Source organism: Zingiber officinale, unplaced genomic scaffold (assembly GCF_018446385.1).
Source record: "Zingiber officinale cultivar Zhangliang unplaced genomic scaffold, Zo_v1.1 ctg72, whole genome shotgun sequence".
Classification (NCBI taxonomy): Eukaryota; Viridiplantae; Streptophyta; class Magnoliopsida; order Zingiberales; family Zingiberaceae; genus Zingiber; species Zingiber officinale.
Window position 1 is genome coordinate 344,745 of NW_024589968.1, and position 6,403 is coordinate 351,147.

Below are 6,403 nucleotides of genomic sequence, written 5' to 3' on the forward strand. Positions count from 1 at the left end.
GAAAATTCTAGAGTTTCACAGAATAAACACAATTATTAATACTTGCTGTGAAAGTAAAGAGGAAATACAGTCTTTTTAAACATGCTGTACAAGAAGACCATTATCACTACGTAAGCATGCTTTGAATGTAAAAACAATTCCATCTACAATAGGAAGCTATCTAAAGTAAGCATGTTGCAGCCACCATTAGACAATAGGACTGTTCGGGTTTCATAAAACTATAAAATTCCTTAAGCAAAATCTGCAATGTTATACTTATCAAAAATCTGCGTACATTACTTGTAAAAATCTGCACTTAATGGGTTAACTCTTCTAAGCTGTTTCCAACAAGGCAAAGCATGAGGGAAAAAGGTAATTACTGCTGCTATCAAAAATTAACCCATGATATACTAAAGCATGCATTCAGTAGATCTACAGATTCTGAATCATTTCCAGCAAAGTAAGGCATAAGGTAAGAATGCTATTACCATAAAAGAAATTGACACATAAAGATAATGGAATGCTTGAATCGGCTGGAATTTAAAATTTAGGTAAAGCTTGCACTTTTATAGAGTAGAAGAGATTCTTAAGCATGTTACTACATGATTTAAACTGGATTACCACCACAAGCTCAAACCGAAAACTAGGGTTTGAAATCCAACTCTGCACCATGGCAAAACCACAGAAAACTGCACCACATGCTTGAATTCTAACTCATCTCCTACCCAATGCTTGCCCACAAGATCGGAATCTAACCCAATTTCTATCTTCTTTATGTGATTCACAGCAGCAAAACCCTAGAACACTCTTTACAGCATACTAGATAAGGAAGAAAACCAGATATGAAACCTTAACTCACGGCAGCAACCCTTATCAGTAACTCACACGACAACTAAACAAAAAGGGAACCCAAATAGCACCTACTCTGCATAACATGATCCAAACACAAGGAAAACAGTTTGCTACTGCCATTACTCCTCATATCCTGTGCCACGACAACAAAACAAAAGGGAACTATGCAAAGCTTCGAAAATCAAGAAACACAAGAAAACATCAATCGAAATCCGGAACCACCCTTACCGCAGGTGAGTAACCGACTTGCCTTCGTGTTCTTGGACTTACAACCGAAAGAAGAGGGCTCAAACGCTTCTAGGGTTTCTGTTGCCTGCAAATTTCAGCCCCTTCCTCGTGTCTACCGTCCCCTCTTGACGAGAGGATCTCAATCCGGCGAAGAAACCCTTCGTATCGAGCCTTGGTCGGCCGCCGGAGACGTGCCCTGGGTTGTCTTCTTCGTCGCCCGAGTCGCCGTCGCACGAGAAGAGCAGAGAAACGGGATTAGGTTTCTGGAGAAAAGAAAAACTAAACCTTTTCTTATAACTAGGGTTTTTATTAATTACTATACCTTAAATATTATTCACTCTTTCCTTAATTAACAAAACTCTTGCAGAACAGTTGGTTAACTGTGTTTGACCGAAACCTCAAGACGCGGTTTCGAATCCTCAACCGCGCACTTTTTATTTCAATTTATTTTCGATTTCTTAACTATTGCTGAAATAGAATATTTCTCCTTCTTTAATAAGAAATGCCCGCTGGAACAGTTGGCTGGCTGGATTCGGTTAAGGCTCGGTTTAGATTCGAGGTCCACGGTTCGAATCTCGGCTTTGACAATTGTTTGTCAAAACTTTCTTCGTTTAGTAAAAATACCAAACGACCTCCAAAAATTTTTAAAAAATCTCTAGAATATTTCTATAGCATTTTTAAATATTTTTAAATTACTTTTAGGACTCAAAATAAGGAAATTTGGGTTGTTACACTTTTAACATGCAAAGTTTTATGAACATTATTTACTTTGAGAATGTTTTGTCATGAAAGTTTCCATTTATGTGATCTTTAGGATCTTGAAATTGTTTAGGAGCGTATATATGATGAGTTTGTAGAGAAAGCAAAAGCCCGTGCCTTAAAACGCATTGTTGGAGACCCCTTTAAAAAGGGTGTTGAACAAGGTCCTTAGGTATCCTCCTTTTTCTGTCTTTGTTCTCTCTGAAAGGTAGAAACTACCATATTTGTTTGTATCTTAATTTATGTGCTCATACTAATTTTCATCTCATTCTATTGCTGTCTGATCGTGCATAACTCGTATAAAACATGTATGAAAAAGTCATCTAGCTTCTTAACAAAGAAGTTCTGAAACCTGTCCATATTGAGTACTTTCGTTCTTCACACATATCTCAGTTTGATGAGGAGCAATTTAGCAAGATCTTGTGTTACATCAAATCGGGAATCAACAGTGGTGCTATGCTAGTAACAGGTGGAGATCGAATTGGAAACAAAGGTTATTACATTCAGCTGACCATCTTCTCTGATGTACAAGTATGGCTTAGTCCTTAAATCTATAAAGGTTTGGTAAACTCTCAATCTGCATTTGTGATGACAGTTGTGATATTTGAAATTTATAGGATGAAATGAAAATAGCACAAGATGAGATCTTCGATCCTATTCAATCGATCCTTAAGTTCAGGCAAGTGCAACATCTTATGCCAGTCTTCTTGATGTGTACAATATCAAGATGAAATTTTAGATTGTATTAGTCTTTTTTTATTTAATTTCCATTAAGCTGATGTGGTTGTGTATATTGAACCCATTTGATCTTATCATGCTTTAAATTTTTGGATTTCATCATTAAGTTAATGGCTAATTTGATAATGCTATGAAGAAAGTTGCTGAGGGAGAATATTTTCTAAATAACTAATGAAGGATTTCAAGGTAATTTGTGTAAGTTCAAAAAATAATTTACTTGGTAAAATATATTGAAATTGAAGTTTCTGTGAGGTCAATTGAACCCACAACCCTTCATATGCCTCCACCCTTGTATAAATGTATAACAAATGTCATGCTTGTACTTGTTGAAAAATATTTTACAGATATGTTTTTAAGTTACTGATCAAATGCACTTGAAGTTGGAATGAGTTTATTTTTGTAATTAGTTAAATTATTTTGAACGTGATTGTATTTTAAATTTATTTATTGCCTCTAATCTTCAATAACTTTGAGCAATTTATATTTTGAAATTTGGTTTTAAATGTTAGTTAGTGTTCCTACACTAGCATAATATGTCGTCGCTTTTGTTAATGTCCTTACAGATTGATCTACGAATATTGAAGGTTGTCGCTCTTGAGCATCCTAATGATATTGATGTTGCAGCGGAATCTATTCTTGTAGAAATTCTACCCTCAATTGCCACTTCTCACGAATCATCATTCACTCTACAAGATGCAAATGAAGTGGTTCGTGTCTCAACTTCAGGTAATGCTTCTTTTGTTCTCTGGTTGATGTCCAAAAATTTTGTGCTATAAGTTCTAATTCTTTTCTTGCTATACACCTGTTGCAGGAACAAACACGGATTTCCAAATCATTTTATTGTTTTCATGTATTTATACTCTTTTTTTTTTAATTTTGCAGATGGAAAGGGTAAGCAGCCTATGTTTTATGAACATCAAGAAGAGGAACGAACATCAAATCATCTATCTGGGAATGAGCTTGTAGTTTGGGAAAATACAGTTTCTAGTAATGGTCCAACCTCTGCCTCTGCCAAATACAGGCTCATCTTATTCAAAACGATATATATTAGTGTTAATCGAATGAGCTTGTATTTGAGCTTGTAGTTTGTGCAACTTAATCGATGTTCTACCTTGATGTGTACAATATCTATTAGCTTTTGATGTAAAAAGTGTTGGTGCGGGAAGCATTCGACGATCAAACTCGTGTTTTGATAATGGCAAAGGATTCAAAGTTAAGGTGTTTTGTGATCTAACAAGTCTGCTTGAGTATTTCAGGAAAGTCCTACCTGCGGTTAGGCAAAGGGAAAATCCTAGGGGGTGGTAACCCTAGGTCATAGGGGGTGGTAACCCTATGCGGGAAGTCTTGGCAGGTCGATGGCCTTAGGCAAAAGTCCTAGGTGGTGGTAACCCTAGGTGGAAAGTCCTGGTGTCGCGAACCAGGTGAAAGACTGGATGAGCCGGGAAGCGGATGTCCAGCAGAAAGTCCGGAAGCGTCGAGTGCTGAGCAAAAGTCCAGTCGATCTGGAGGATCGCATTGACAACAGGTAAATCTCCTGAGTGGAGTAGGTGAGGACGCGTTCCCCGTAAAGGGAACAGTAGGCGTCGGGTCGACCAAGGGTTTCCAGTCGAAAATACGAAGTCAGCCTCGGATAGTCCGAAGACTATCATATCATTCCATTTATATTATTGTTTTGTGCTAACTTTGTGCTGCAGGGTATTTTTGGATTAACATATCTTGCAGGGACCAAAGTGCACAAATGACCTCGGATGAACAGTGCCGAGGCGCCTCCATGGAGCTTGGAGGCGCCTCGGGTGCGAGCCAGAAGAGACCAGCGCAGCACAGTCCCAGGCGCCTTGGAAGAGGTTTAAGGCGCCTTGGACCAGTGGATGGAGGCGCCTCGGGTGGATTAAGGCGCCTTCAGATGGGATAAGCGCAGAATGGTCAGCGCTCATCTGCACGGTGAACCCTACAAGAAGCAGCTAGAACCATGCTAAATGAGTATAACTTAAATCATCAATTTTGGGCCGAAGCCATAAATACAGCAAATTATATTCAAAACAGAATTCTAATTAACAAACCTCACAATAAAACACCTTATGAACTTTATTACCATAAAATTCCCAACCTAAATTATTTAAAAGTATTTGGTTGTAAAGTTCACATTTTAAATACTAAGGATTACTTAGGAAAATTTACACCTAAATCTAACCAAGGAATATTTTTAGGATACTCCTCAACCAGTAGGACCTTTAGAGTATATAATCAAAATACCTTAAAAGTGGAAGAAACAACTAATGTAATCTTTGATGAAGAAAACAACCTACCTAATATAAATGAACATATTGACATCAATCCAAGAACTATAGAAGATGATGAAATCCAACCTAACCTTAATAAACCAGAAGAACCAGTTTCTGACCCAACACATAAGACCATCTAGAGTAAATACTTCTCACCCACCTGACCAAATTTTGGGTGACCCAAACCTAGGAGTCTGAATTAGATCCTCCTATAGAAATCTTAGTCAGATTGCCCTTATTTCTAAAATTGAACCTAAGACTATAGAAGAAGCTCTACTTGACCCAGATTGGGTCATTGCAATGCAGGAAGAATTAGCACAATTTGAGAGAAACCAAGTCTGGGACCTTGTACCTAAACCCATAGATAAATCAATAATAGACACCAAATGGGTTTTTAGAAACAAGTTGGATGATCAGGGTGATATAATAAGAAACAAAGCTAGACTAGTAACCAAAGGGTTTAGTCAAGTTGAAGGCTTAGACTATGATGAAACCTATGCACCAGTACCTAGACTCGAATCCATTAGAATGTTATTAGCCTATGCAGCACATAAAGGGTTTAGGTTATACCAAATGGATGTTAAGTCAGCCTTTTTAAATGGGTTTATCAAGGAAGAAGTCTATGTAAGCCAACCCCCAGGATTTGAAGACTTAGACTACCCAAACCATGTATTTAAACTAAAAAAGGCTTTATATGGACTAAAACAAGCCCCTAGGGCATGGTATGAAAGATTATCTAATTACTTAATATCCAAAGGCTTTAACCAAGGACAAATAGATCCGACCCTATTTGTAAAAACTATAGAAAAAGACATCTTCATAGCCCAAATCTATGTTGACGATATAATTTTTGGATCAACTAACTCTAAGTTTTTAAAAGAATTCATTAGATTAATGGAAAATGAATTTGAAATGAGTATGGTTGGGGAACTCAACTTTTTCTTAGGCTTACAAATAAAACAAACCAAAGATGGAATCTACATTTATCAAACTAAATATGCTAAGGAGTTAATTAAAATATTCTGCATGGAAAATTCAAAAATAATAAATACTCCAATGGCAACCAACATCAACATTGACTCTGACCCAGAAGGGAAACCAGTAGATCCAAAGTACTATAGGAGTGCCATAGGTAGCTTACTTTACCTAACTGCAAGCCGACCTGATATATTGTTTGCAGTAGGTATGTGCGCAAGATACCAATCCTGTGCAAAAGAGTCACACCAAACATATGTTAAAAGAATACTTAAGTACATTAAAGGTACTCTAAATGTAGGACTTTGGTACCCTAGAACTTGCACCTTTGACCTTTTTGGCTATTCTGTTTCGGACTATGCCGGGTGCAAATTAGACAGAAAAAGTACAAGTGGTAGCTGCCAAATTCTAGGTCAATGCCTAGTAAGTTGGTCAAGCAGAAAGCAACACTGTGTTGCTTTATCTACTATAGAAGCTGAATACATAACCCTAGGAGAATGTGCATCTCAACTATTGTGGATGATGCATACATTAAAAGACTATCAACTAGAATATAAAAATATAAAAATCTTTATTGATAATATTAGCTC

At 37.1% G+C, this 6,403-nt stretch overlaps 1 long non-coding RNA gene across 1 annotated transcript; it reads left to right on the forward strand.

Moving 5' to 3' along the window:
- The first annotated feature begins 3,183 nt into the window (after positions 1-3,183).
- LOC122037658 lies at positions 3,184-3,544 on the forward strand. Its single transcript, XR_006127687.1, has 2 exons — positions 3,184-3,282; positions 3,439-3,544. It is a non-coding gene; the product is annotated as an uncharacterized LOC122037658 (long non-coding RNA).
- Positions 3,545-6,403: the final 2,859 nt, after the last annotated feature.